This window comes from Artemia franciscana, chromosome 10, assembly GCF_032884065.1.
Source record: "Artemia franciscana chromosome 10, ASM3288406v1, whole genome shotgun sequence".
In the NCBI taxonomy this organism is placed as follows: Eukaryota; Metazoa; Arthropoda; class Branchiopoda; order Anostraca; family Artemiidae; genus Artemia; species Artemia franciscana.
The window spans coordinates 19033313-19048618 of NC_088872.1; positions in this window are offsets into that span (position 1 = coordinate 19033313).

Genomic DNA, 15306 nt, shown 5'->3' on the forward strand with positions numbered 1-15306 from the left:
TATTATGACGATAGTGCATGGGGACTTAAAAAGACCTGACAACCTTTGTTTATTTTAAGATTAAACGTCAGTATTAATCAAATATGGGCTTACTACGTCAGCTCCTTCGGTACTCGTCAGTTACTGGAAACATACCCAAAAAGAGAAGTTAAGTTAATCCTAATGAAATATAACAAAACATGGTAATAAAATAATACTTTTGAAACCCAACCTTATCTACCCACGCACCTAATGCGCAAATATATAGCCCAATTTATACCACTCCAATTTATTCTGTCTAAGTCCAATGCATTGCATCGTCCGTCGCTAGTTTTGTATTTATGAAACCGGTTTTCTGAGATGTAACCTTAACATAATTCTTGAATATGTTTCTAATAGTACCAGGAAATCTTCCTAAAACCAACGTTTTTTTTTTTTTTTTTTTTTTTTTTTTTTTTTTTTTTTTTTTTTTTTTATGGTGAATTGTTTAGGGTTGAGAATTAGACTCGATAAAACTAAATAGTTCTAATACTAGATTCGTGACATTTATATTTAATTATATTTTTAATTATATATAAAATTTATTTAATTTATATATAATTATATTTATATTTAATTAAAAAAAAAACTTTTGATTTTTGAAACAACAAAATTATGAAGAGAACATCAAGCACCGCTGTCTAATAACAAAATTTGTATATAAATTGTATGTTAAAATGCGAAACGTTTAAAGAAATAACTACTTTTTATTAGAGGAAGGATAGTTATTAATTAACTGTCTGCTTGCCATCCCAGGGCTCACACTTACCCATTTTTCAAGGATCTGTGACTGCGAACAATAGAAGAGTTGATGATAATTTATTGATAGGATTTTCTTTATGCTGATTGCAAATATACAGAAACACACTTTTGTATATACGGAGAAGTCAAAATTTTATTCTATAAAGTTGGAAATGAAATATGAAGATGTGTTTTTATAAATGGTAAGCTACAAGGAAAAATCAATGAAACTATGTATTTTCTAAAAGCTTATTAAGCGAGCTACTCTAGAGCATACATTTAATGTAATTATTTACGGGGTTGAGTATGACGTCACAACCATTATACTTTTAATCCAATATTTATAAAAGAACAGAATCTCCGAAAATTTCTGCTTTTCTATCCTTTTTCAAGTCAACGGCCAATTTTCTCCAATCATTGTTCTACACAATCATTTTTTTTTTATAATTAATACCCCCACCCAATATGTCGCAATTTTTATCATTTTCCCTGTAATATTTATATTTTCTGTACATGCTCGTCTGACCCCCACCCCCTCCTTCAGACATGTCCCACACCGACATGAACTCCTCTGCGCATTTTCGACAGGAAGTTTACATTTACGTACGTATGATATGCTTTGTGGGGCCAGACACGCCAAAAGTCCCCCATACAATAAGCATTTTCCGTTTAATCTTTGGGGCTGCTGGTCATCGTTCAAAGTAATAAGAAAATACCTTTGATGGGATAACCCTAGGAAAACCATTCGAGATGGAGGTGTATTACCGACCAAAGTTGTTCATAAGACGTTTGGTCCTGGAAATTTCACCCATCAGTTAATCCAAGTTTGGTGTTTGCCTACGTATTTTCTGTTCCTACATTTAGTGGTAACTCTAAGAAAGGAGCAAATTGTGCTAATAGTAACTAAATTCCTAAAAAGTATTTCTGGTAGCAATATATACATCAAAAGCACGGAATTTTTTGTCGTGATCTCGGATATATAAAGTACATTGAGCTTAAATTACGCCTCAGAGCTTACGAACCAGTGGCTTAAGTTGAATATTTTTTTTGGGGGGGGGAGGGGTATTTATTTTACAGATTAAGGGAGGGGGACAATTTATCTTTTTCAATTAAAATACCAGAAAGAGGCAATTTTAAACATAGAATACCCCACGTTAAAGGTAGTTTTCAAAATCTAGGTGTACATGCCCCTCCACCAGTTGAATCGAAGGTTGAAACGACAATCAAGTAAAGCTGGTGAAATTACTGTGGAATATTTGCAGAATATTTTTTGAAATGCCTGTTATAGGTTATGGGTGGTGATTGGTTACAACTTCCTTCTTATTCAAGAAGTATTTTAGGTGTTATATAAAAGATGAAAATCATACTCTTGCCTGCAAAGATGGAGAGGGGATCTCTCATAAGAAAAAATGTGTAAAGAACTGTGTAAAGAACTCCCGAGAGCTAAAATGTCGACTCGACACCCTATACGCCAGCAATAGCTCAGGAGGATCTTATGCAATGAAATTCCAAACCTATGAGAACCCGGACGCTATACTGCTCAAGAAGACGAGAAAAAAAAAGTTCCCCTTGTACAGGGACGAAATGTTATCGATTGAGATTTTAGAACTACAGCATCATAAGGGCATTTATATTGCGCATCGGTCTTAAGGACAACACTGGCTGCCAGTATCGTCACTAAGACTGAGTTGGTAGCAAGAGCCGTGGTACCCACCGGGAGTGCCCCTTAAATTGCAGGGACAAGGTAGCCAACCCTCAACACTTCCCTTACTTTTCTCGTAAGGAAACCACCAGTAAAATGGGTGATAATCTCTCTGGAATAATGGTGAGCGGAGAACTGGTTTATTTGCCAGTTCTGAAATTTTTGCAGTTTGGCCGAAATGATGGTGTTGGTGATGATCTTATTATTCGGCATGCCTTGGAATTCTTCGATGCAGCTGCTGTTGCGGCCGCAAAGTCTGCTTTTTGGAATAAAGTTTTGCCTTGAGAAATTTGCCCAAGACGTGCAGGAAATAAGGCTACACAGAGTCATTTACGTGATATTCTTGAGCTGCTGGCGAAATGTGATTCTGAAGATTTAACCGTACCTAAGTATGTTATCTTGTCAGCTAATGAAGTTCCTTCGGTTCCTGACCTGATGTTTTCACATCTGTCCTCAAAGCTCACGCGAATGGAAAAGTTCTTAATGCTGTTCCGTCTCGTGCGGAAGTTTATGATAACCATTTTCCGCCCCTTCCTCAACCTATTGAACCAAATGTCCTAGTGACTATTGTGGTTTCCAAGATCCCCGCTTCACTTGACAATCCAATCAAAAGAAAAGAAATGCTGGATAAAGTTACTGGTCATGAATGTGTTAGTAGTGTAAAAGCAAAAAAAGACCAACTGATTGTTCATATAGACAAATCTGCAGTGAATGAATTTTGCTTTTCGATTAAAAATACGGTAACATCTTGAGCGACTAAGATTGTCACAAAAAAAAATACTTGGAATTGCTAAAGGAATTCCTCTTGACTTTGATGTTGACCAATTCTGCAGTGAGCCAGGCATAGCATCGACTAGTCGTCTTGGTGCCTCTACAGTTGTCAAGATTGAGTTTACAGATCTATTGTCGAAGGCTCGGCTGCTAAAAACAGGACTAAAAATCGGCTATGAACTTATTCGAGTTTCTGAGTTTCTGACCCCACCTAGATGCTGTCACAAGTGTAGATCCCCCAGCCATATCCAGTCCACCTGTTCCAGTACAAATCCAAAGTGTGCAATCTGCTCAGGGCCTCATGTCTCTACGAAAGAGTCTCCCTGCAAATTCCCTGCGAAATGGGCGAATTGTGGTGGCCCGCATGTGTCGTTTAGCCTAAAATGTCAAGTTATTAAAAAAACGATTTCTGCTGCCAAGTGATGGCTCGCTCGATATCCCTACTCTCTTTTAATATTAATGGCACTAAGGATAAAGCCTCTGTGATCGACGAGTTCATAAATTATTACGATATAGTCTGCTTACAAGAACACCTGCTCTCTTCCACCAGTTCCAGTTTCCTACAACGAAGTACATCACATCAGTTATTTTTTATAAATGCCCACACAACTTTTGGCAGGCCCTCTGGAGGGCTTGCATGTTTTGTCAAGCGGAGTTTAGGTGGTCTAAATCCCACTTGCTTATGCTCGAATGATCATTTTTTTGCCATCCAGTCAGGCAATACTGTTATAATTAACGCTTCTTTGCCACATAATGCCCTTGGAATTGATTCTATGACACGGTTCGCTAAAACTTGCTCCCCGTTATGTTCAGCTGTGAAGCAATTCGCTGATTCCGAACTTACATATCTGATTGTTGGTGACTTAAACTGCAATATTTTAGATAACTCGACCAGAACTGACTGCTTGTTAGATTTAGTTCCTGATTATAAAATTGTGCCAAAGGATTAGTCCTATACTTACATTCATCATTCAGGAAGTGCATCAAATGTTGATCATGTAATCTGTTCGCCAAGTCTCAGCATTTCTGAAGTGCATGTCCTTACGGATGAACAAGGCATTAATCATATGCCGATGTCATTTACGTTTTCACTATCTGATGTTCCTGTATATCCCTCTATCCCTAAGCCCTCACGCTGTTTCGACAAGTATAATTGGAGTCGTACAAATATTGCCCTTTACAGTGCGACGCCTGCTACGCTACTTAGTTCTATTTGTATTCCGTTTCATTTGCTCCAGACGCAGGTGCCTGTAAAAAATGTGGTTGCTGATATTAACCTGTACTATTCTCAAATTATTTCGTGTTTGAAAAACGCCGAGTCTTGTGCTGTCCCTTGTGAACGAGTTAAGTTAGGGACTCCTCAACCTGTGTGGAATAATGATTCAGAGTTGAAGTCGATTAAGAACCGTGCAAAGTTGTGGTTGCGTATATGGTCAGAATGCGGAAGGCCTGCTTCTGGTATTATTTTCAGTATTAAAAATCGCACTAAATCTGCTTATAAGAAGTACCTTCGTGCAGTCCGATTTCGGAGTCTTGATTTTCCATCAAATCCAAGTGATTGGAAGAATGTTTTAAATTCCAGTAAAATAATTAGTGATGGTCCTGGGAATTATATTTCTAAGTCGGCTTGGGAATCGTATTATACTGCTATTTTTTCCTGGATTAGTTATGCAGTTCATTCACGTTTTTCAGCTGTTTTGAAACGTATGCTACCGTCTGCTCTATCTCAGCAGGATATATTACCGATATCCGCTGATTCAATTTACCTGGCTATTAAAAGGATTAAGTCTAAGTCAGTGACACCGATGGAATACCAGTAAATCATTTAAAACCTGATTGCCCCCCTTTAATATCGCATTTACAACTACTTTTTCAAATGTGTTTGTGTTGTTCTGTCGTGCCGGACAGTTTCTTATGTGGCACAGTTACTTCTATTTTAAGAAGGGGGAAAGATCCATTTTTATGTTCATCTTATCGTCCTGTCACTGTTTCTTGTACCTTAAGCAAAGTCCTTGAGTATTTACTTCTCCCTTCTATAAAAGATAATATAAATTTTCGATTTAACCAGTATGGTTTTCAGCGTGGTCTGGGACGTCAGCATGCCCATAAAGTTCTTTCTACTCTGCTTTCTGATGCTTCCGGGAAGGGCTATGATCTTTATTTTGGTTCTTTAGATCTATCTAAGGCTTTTGATTCTGTAAATCACTCCCAAGCCCTGTTTTCTTTGCTTAAATGTGGAGTGAATGTTTCTATTGTTGCTTTATTAAAATTTTGGTATAGTCATTCTTTTCTTCATGTTAAATATTCTCCTTCTGACCCTTCTATGTAAAAGATCACCGTAAGACAAGGTGGAGTTTTATCTCCATCAATTTTCAAAATTTGTATTGCTGATATTTTAAATAGTCTTCCAACAACTTACCTTTTAGGTAGTTCAAATGTCTCATATCTTGCTTATGCAGACGATATTCTTCTCATTATTAGAACTAAATCTGGGCTTTCTGCTTCTATTCGTTCTATCTCTACTGCTTTCTCGAATATAGGTCTAAACCTTTACCCTGATAAATGTGAATTAATTCATTTTGGTCCTTCTCCTAACCAATCTTCTAGACTTAATTGTTCTGAATTTAGCGTTGCGTGCGTGACTTCTTTAAGGTGGCTGGGCATTACCCTTACTAACAATTTAGTCTCTTTTCGTAATAAAATTGTTTCTGATGCTAAGGTTAAACTTCAAGTGGGTTATTCTAAAATTGTTGCGAACAGGGGGAATTACAACCGTAAAGCCCTTTCACAAATTTATTCTTGTTTTGTAACCACTCGGTTTTATATCTTTCTGGATTGTATCCTGTTTTAAAAATTAAAGATTTAAAGGCTCTCAAGTCATCTTATTTTCGTTTCCTCCGTTTTTTGTTGTATCTTCCTCCCTGGTACAAGAACAGTGATATGGTAACAAAGTTCAGGGCTCCAGATCTATTAAATAAACTTAACGTGCTACACTAGAAACTGTCCGACTCGATACATTTTACTATTAGCCCTTTTCATGATCTTCTAAAATGTTTTCTACAGTAATTTAATGTGTTATCAGAAGTTTTTTTTTCTGAGTGTTTGTTTTTACACTCTCCTGTTTCAAGTGGGTTACAAATAAATTATTATAGTATGGTGGGCTCTCCAATTCCAGTGGGCTTTCCTAGTAGTCAAAGCTCATTTAATATGAACAATCCCAGCTGCCCAATTGTCTGCTAGTCCTGTAGACATGCTGAATCATAAATTTTAGAAAATATTTTAGTTGGTGTCTCCAATGGCCTTCAAGTGGCTCATAGAAGTGACAGACTATCTGAATTACCCTTATTCCATGCCTAACAACCTTAGTTCTGCCCTATAATGAATTAACGATAAGCTATCCAACAACAACTGAAATGACATCGTTTTTATATAATTCTGAAAACGACATATGCCAGCTTTGCCTCCACTCAGACTATCTGTCTTTTTTTTATTAGCCATGGTTCTCATTTTTTCATCATGGTCTGCCAAGTTGAATTTAATTTAAAAACCAAGGAACGCAATGCTTACCACTTTAACATGAATGGATAACACAGGAAAATCGGTCAATGTTGGTATTACCAGAACAATTTTTTTGGGTCATGAAATTGTTGTTAATAAATGCATTTTGACTTTTTGAAAATCTTTTCTCTCTTGCAAAACTACCGCAAACCTAACCTAACCTAACAAAAAATTGTCTCTAAAAGCCACAGATCAGTTTTCGGTCTTAAAACGTTAACGATTTTAAATTTCCGATTAACGAAAATGGAAATGATTGCTATTCTATATGTATAAATACAAGAATATTTGGGCCGGAATAACTCCATAACGGTGAGTTTGCGGTAGTTTTGCAAGAGAGAAAATATGTTCAAAAAGTCAAAATGCATCTATTAACAATAGTTTCATGACCCAAAATAATTTTTCCGGTAATAACAACACTGACCGGAAAATCTACAGCTATAAATGTTTTTCCTATGAAATTAATGCTCCTGGAGTTTTTACCAGCTATTATGTGGATGCCAGCGGATTCTCTAATGGGGAGAGGTATCTAGAGCTGCAAAGAAGTGCTATGCTCAAATTAACAAGATTTCCAGGACAAGCATGAAATGGACAAACAATTGAGATGAATTAGATAAAGAACGGTGGGTGAGGGGACGGTAGTACACCAGTGGTGGTGGGCTAATTAATCCAGCGTTTGCAGCTTGAGGCTCTAAAGATTATAGCCTAGACCACAATGCATATACCCTAAATGTCACTAGCATATTCAAACGGTGGCATATGTAATATAAGGCTTGATTTTAAATGTATTTTATACTAGTAGGAAAGATAGATTTTATACTAATAGGAAAATTTAGAGAGAGAAGATTTTGAATATATCTTTTTCATCAATTTTTTATTTGACAAGACATACAAGCGAAAAAAGAGTGGTATGTTTACGCTAATGGAAGTTGATACTTGAGCTGGCAGTATCAATGATGCAAAGACATGAGTACCAAACGAAGCAATAGAAATTACAAGAGGCTGCAAACAGGCCTTAAATGGAATGAGATGTATGCAAGACATTTAGCAAATTCAAATGGGAGGAGCAGTTATGTTTTGCACCAAAACTTAATATAATGCATATACATAGACTTCAAGCCGCTTTAAATGTAATAATGAAATATATTGAAGACAATACCTTGAATCAATATGTGAAAAATGAGTGATATGTTATTCAAATTATGAAAGATAAAAATTTATAAATCGATAATTTATTTTCTTATTAGATATTTTTAGTAGGTTACCGCTCCTCTCTCTAGGGAATTTCCTGAAGTAGAAAGAGTATTCGTATTTGTTAGTTAGCCTGTGGTCAGCTGTGAGATGCTAGGATAAAAAATGAATGCATTTTGAAACATAAAATCATGCGGAATCTTGTTTTTGATAAATTGTCTGAACCTAAACCATCGTTTTCAAAAGTTATCAGTGCAAAAGAAAGTATTTTCTCAAAAAATATTTGATGATATTATGAAAAATGGATGTACATCTTTTATTCATTGGATGATGTTTATGGGTTGTGGCTTAAATGCATTTACTCAATTTATTGACAAACTAATCGAAACAAAAGAAAATTTTATTATAGATTTGCTTTTAAACACTACCTTAGAAATCCAATGATGATTTAAGACTCATGATTTAAGATGATTAAGACAATGATGATTTTAATCTTAATTGGAATAAATTAAAAAATGAATCTTTTCAGAGAGCGGTTGTTGAGGGTAGAATTATTCATAGTAACCAGGTTTTATAACCATGTAGAATTATTCATAGTAACCATGTTTTACACTCAAATTACCGTTTTCTGCATCAAAAAGATTTAAACATTAAGTGATCCAATAGTTTACTCTAACAGTTTTCTTCCTTGGTTTCCTCTTCTTTGACAAGAGTGATCATTTCAGACCTGAGTTGAAACTGATGAGTGATGCAAGGTTTCTTTACCTTTTTAAACCTTTTCCACTTTATTGAGACTTCACTCGCTTCCCAAGGAATCGTGCATCGATAACGAGATTTTCCAAAACACTTTTTAAAATCGTTGCCAGAGTCCCAATTGTGTAGTTTAGAGGATACGAAATCTGCTGCAGTCGGTAAAATATAGTTTTGAGTCAAAGATAGTACAGAGCAAAACAACTTAGCAAACCAGCTGCCAAGACCATGGTCCGACACTGATGAACAACCTTTGCAATAGTTCCTTCCACGACAATTGGCTTTTACCAAGGGCAGCAACGTAGCAATCAATATCAGGACAAACGAATTTAACTTTTCTATTAGACATCTTGTTATTAAATTGGTCAAAAAGGACGTGTAATCACAGCCAAACCTTTGGTTATTGCTAAATAATCACTTAATTAAGTTCTAAATGTTAACTGGCAGAGTTCTAAATAGCAAGTAATTACATGGATAAATTGAAGCTGCTCTGTATTGTAATGATAAATGTGATCTTGAAGGTTTTTATGGCACATGGTATTAACCAAGTGACATATAGCAATCGCAAATTCTGTCGGTCTGTCCGTCTGTCTGTCTGTCTGTCGGTCTGTCGGTCCCGGGTTTGCTACTTTAGGCACTTCTAGGTAAGCTAGGACGATCAAATTTGGCGGGCGCATCAGGGACCGGACCAGATTAAATTAGAAATAGTCTTTTTTCCGATTTGACCATCTGGGGGGGGGAGTGGGGGGCCCGTTAATTTGGAAAAAATAGAAAAAAATGAATTAATTGTTAACTTGCGAACGGTTGATCAGATCTTTATGAAATTTGATGTTTGGAAGGATATCTTGTCTTAGAGCTGTTATTTTAAATCCTAACCGGATCTGGTGACATTAGGAGAAGTTGGGAGGGGGAACCTAAAATCGTGGGAAACACTTAGAGAGGAGGGATCGGGATGAAACTTGGTGGGAAAATAAACACAAGTCCTAGATACGTGATTGACATAACCGGAATGGATCTGCTCTCTTTGGGGTAGTTGGGAGTGGGGGGGGGTTAATTCTGAAAAATTAGAAAAAATGAGGTATTTTTAACTTACGAACATATGATCGGATCTCAGTGAAATTTGATATTTAGAAGGATATCGTGTCTCAAAGCTCTTATTTTAAATCCCGACCGGATCTGGTAACATTGGGGGGAGTTTGAGATGGGAGAACCTAAAATCATGGAAAAAGCTTAGATTGGAGGGATCGGGATTGAAATTGGTGGGAAAAATAAGCAGAAGTCTTAGATACGTGATTTACATAATTGGAACGGATCTGCTCTTTTGAGGGGGGGGGGGGGTAATTTTGAAAAATTAGAAACAATGACGTATTTTTAACTTACGAAGGAGTGATCGGATCTTCATGAAACTTCATATTTAGAAGGACCTCGTAACTCAGATCTCTTATTTTAAATCTCAGCCGGATCCAGCATTATTTGGGGGGGCCAGTTGGGGGGGGGGTACCGGAAATCTTAGAAAATACTTAAAGCGGAGAGATCAGGATGAAACTGGATGGGAAGAATACAAACCTGTCTAAGATACGTGACTGACATAACCGGACCGGATCTGCTCTCTTTGGTGGAGATGGGGGGGGGGGTAATTTGAAAAAATAAGGTATTTTAACTTATGAAATTGGATATTTAGAAGGATCTGTGCTTTAAAGCTCTAATTTCAAATTCCAACCAGATCCTGTGAAATTTGGGGAGTTGGAGGGGGAAACCTGAATTCTTAGAAAACGTGAAAATTGGGTTAGTTTTATCTTACGAATAGGTGATCAGATCTTAATTAAATTTGATATTTAGAAGGAGTTCATGTCTGACAGCTCGTATTTCAAATCCCGACCAGCTCTTTTGACATTGGGGGGGAGTTGGAGGGGGAAATCATGGAAAACACTTGGAGTGGAGGAATTGGGATAAAGCCTGGTGGATAGAATAACCAAATGTCCTTGATACGTGATTGACGTAACCGTACTGGATTCGCTCTCTTTGGGGGAGTTTGGGGCAGGGTTTCAGTGATTTGGCGAGTTTGGTGCTTCTGGACGTGGTAGGCGACGAAAATTGGTAGGCGTGTCAGGGAGCTGCACAAATTGACTTGATAAAGTCGTTTTCCCAGATTCAACTATCTGGGGGGGCTAAAGGGAGAGGAAAAAATTATAAAAAATGTGGCATTTATAACTTACGAGTGGGTGATCGGATCTTAATCAATTTTGATATCTAGAAGGACATCGTGACTCAGAGCTCTTATTTTAAATCCTGACCGGCATTTAGCTTCTGATTTTCCTTTTAAATTAATCTATTAATTCTTGGAATTTTGTTAGAGCTCATACCATATGAGCTCTTGGCTCTTAGCTCTTCTTGCCTAGTCACAAGTGCCATATGAACTCTTAGCTCTTGTTTGTTCAAGAACACATAGCACGAGAACGTTGCTATTTCCAACTCTCGATATTTCAACAAATGTGGTGTAAAAAAATACAACTGTCCGAGGAGAAGCTAGGTTGATAGTCGGTGAGAATGACACAATTCATGCCACTGCTGCTTCCAGCCCTTCTAACATTGATTATATTTTATTTAAAATTAAGAATATCTTTCCGATAATCGTTGATAGTAAGCTTCTCATTTTCAATGGGATAACTAATGTAGATCTTACCCTGTTCCATTGAGCAGTTAAATAACTTTTCGAACTTTATAGTAATAAAAACTACCGAAATGTGTTCATGTTTGGTGACTGGTAGACGATATGTTAAAGGTTTTTTGGCACTTTAAAAAGTATAGTGGACCAAAAGTATTTCCCCTTTTCAAAAATTTTAGTAGTTCTATTCATTCGAAATGTATCACCAACATTGAATTTGTTTCTTCTTTTTCATAGCCTTTTCAATGGAATAATATTTAAGAACAGTATCAAGTGTATCATGATCTCCTCGATGATCTTTCTGGGGGCTAAGGAGGGACATGGATCAATCGGGGCGTTGATTATAAATTTGCATGATTTTATAGCTAAATCTTGAATAAAAGCGGCAGTGGTTTTTACTGTATAATATCTTGAAAATAGTTTTTATCAATCGTTTGGATAATGCAGCCTTTATAGGACTATAACTAAGATACATTCGATCCGTTTTAATTTTTATGTAAGAATCTCGGTCAAGAATACTTTCTATAGCCTTAGCAACTTCAACACCTCTATATGTCCGCAATAAAATAGGATGTGTATAGTGAAAAAAAGACACTGATTGCAAGTAGAATAAATTTGTAAGATGTATTGTGACGCCTTTGAATCTCATCGAGAGTCAAAAGATCTGCTTGCGTCATATACAGCGGGAAAAAGGCCTTAGTTTTTCGGTAATGATTACTACGAATCCTATGATTTCGATGTAGAGTGTAACTACGCTCATTTTATAGATACTCTCTCGCTGTTCCTTTTTGAAGTCGAATGACTTCAGAAAGGGTGCTGGGGGAACTTAGACTTCCCATCTCACAAATATTCTTATAAACACTTTTCAAAATTTCAACAATTTTGAACACAATACTTAGTAAGTGTCCACTACCATTTGGCATACTAGTGGGTGGTGATGATGGTGATGAATTAATATCAATCCGTTTGTGCTTTTGTCTTGCCACCACTGGTGTCATGAAATTATAGTTTCCACTACTGCTACTACTATTAGTGGTAGAGGTGCTAGTATTTTCCCAGATTAATTTAAAATCTTCTTTTTTCAATGTTAAACTACTACTATCTTGTTCAATTAATTCGTTTAGAATTTGATTATTTGTAGTAAGACTTTTAGGGAAGTTTAACGTAACTAAAAAGTGATATAGATGATTGTCAAATGATAAAAGTCCTTTACGATCTATAACCGAATCATATAATGAATCAAGTAGACTATAACTTGTCTCCTGAATTACAATCCGTTTTTCCTTACTATGAACTTGAATGTGTTCACTTTCCATTAGATATGTCAAGACTATTTTATTTTGTTTACGATGTGAGTGTGGTAGTAGGTCTCCAACACTTGACAAAACATTGGACAATATTGGATCTTTCTCCTTTGGTTGTGTTGTTGTTGCTGCTCCAGAATCTTGAACAGGCATTTCCTTTTTATCAATGACACTTTTATTGACTGGTCTCCTGTGATAGGGTTTATGCCTGTTCACTCGTCAAAGTGCATCTCGAAGTTAAAGTAGTTTTATTCATCGGTAATATTCTCGTCATTAATTAATTTACTGAGATTATAAACAAATTGTCTCGTTGGTGAAAGGGCAAGTTCTATTGCCGTCAATTTGTAGGATTTAGACATTTTTCCAATGAAAACTGTTTACATTCCTGCAATTATTGGCAGTAAAAGTGTAAGAAACGCTACTACCCGCTTGGAGAAAACGTTTTCTTTTAAATTTTTAATCTTTACCAATAAAATCGAAGAAGGAGCTTGAACAATCCACATCCCACTTTTTGACATCACATATTCAAGGACGTTTTCCAAATATGGAAAGTATGTCAATGAGAATTTAAACAAACTTACTTTTTGTACTTCCATTTATGTGGGACTAGCCCCCTCTAGTTCCTCATCTAATGCATAATCTATATTCATCAATGGAAGAGCATTCATTAATTGTGGTATATCCACACCATCAGTTGTTCTATATCTCTTTTCTGGTGGTGGTGTTGATGTTTCTGTACCACAGGTCTGCTAGAATGAAGATATTAAAATTAAATTAAAACGAGTAACAATAGTCATAGAATGCTTAGGTTTCAGTTTTGAAAATACATGTGTCCTCATGTCTCAAACCGTTTATTGATTAAAAAAAACTATATCAAGCAAGCTAAATCAGGAAACTGGTTATGTCATAATTCTAAATAATGCAGTAAAATCTTTTGGCTTTTTTAAAGAAACATTGGACTTGAACAATTTCTCTCACATGACTGTCGTATCTTCACTTAAAATATATACAACTTTATTAATTTCATTAGAACGTAAAATATGCACATTAATGTCTCGAACGACCTCTTATAGTTAAAAAAGTATATTAAATAACTAGGAACAGTTTACAACGTTTGGTGTCGTATCATTTACTGTATAATACCAACGTAACATCACTTAAAATCTATTCGACTTTATTAATTTCATTAGAACGTTTTAATAAGTTCAGGTATGGGTTTTTCAGAAAAATATACGTTCATGTCTCAAACGGTATCCTAGAGCTAAAACATATATCTACAGTTACTTCTCAAAGTTCAAAACAAACCAGTTAAGCCCTTCTGAATCAGTTATGCACTTCTGAATCAGTTAAAACGTTTTGGTCTTACACAATCTGACAATCCAGTAGCTAGAAACCCATTGCATTTGCTATGTTTCCCAGGGAGAGGTACCATAAGGCCCCCTGTTGCCTGGAATGACCGGCAAACAAGCGTCCAAACCCCAATAGAGGCCCCCCAAGCTACCTAGAGTGTTAGGTAAATAACTCATTTAACAAGCTAACGAAAATTTGTTAAAAATTGGTTCTCCAACACGTTGCCAGGGAACAGCAATGCAAACAATTATCCAAGGCCTACTTAGGCCCATCCGCATAGAGTATCAAGCGAGTGACCCAATTCATAAGCTCAGACTGACTAACTTACGAAAACTTAAGTCAAGATTAGTTGTCCAACAAGTTGCCTGGAATTTTAAGGAAAATAACCCTCTTGGGGCAATCATGGAAGTATTGTCATGGGGTCTGTTATAACAATAGTAAGGGGATAGATAGTCAAAAGAGTTCTTAAAACTTATGCAGAGGAAGGGCCGTTTTCCAAGACTTTGATTTCTCTCTTAAGAAGACTTCCAAGCAAGGTTTCAATAAAAGTTTGAAAAGTACATCGATTAACTTCAAAATACGGTATCTAAGCCTCCTTTTAGTAAATAATGTTTGCCCCTGTGTTAACTGTCAAACGAAAATTCAAGATTTTAATCCCACTGACGGGTTGTTTTGGTAATAGATCAATACTCAGAGCAAACTTAGGTTAGTTAATTTTATTGGTTCAACAATCTACTATGAAAATAAACTTATATATTTTGCGCTATGAAAACAAAAATGGATTCTTTAAAACGATAAAATTAAAAGGTATGACTTCGCTTATTCATTATAACTCAAGATTTGGATGAACGTTACTAATTTTCTCTCAGCCACAAATGGCTTAATACAGAAAAATCGTGTCAAAGGACGAGCATTTCAAAATTCTTCGCGCTCGTTCCTCTTAAGTAGTGGGACCAGAATATAGATATTGTGTTCCTGTTTGAATATGGCCTATATGTATCTTCTGTAGTACATTAACGGGAATTAGGGTATATTCCTTAGAGTCTCAGGCTGTAAAATCTGGAATAATTAACCCACCACTACTCACACCTCCTATCGATAGTAGTCCAAGTTTTGATTCTAAAAACAAACAGAAGATGAATAAAAAAGAACTTTTTAAAAATAAAAGTAACAAGTGACTTAAAAATTTAAAACAAACAAAAAATATTGTACAGCCGAACCTCCCCGTCCTTCTGCAGCCTACTGCCCTTTGCACTAAA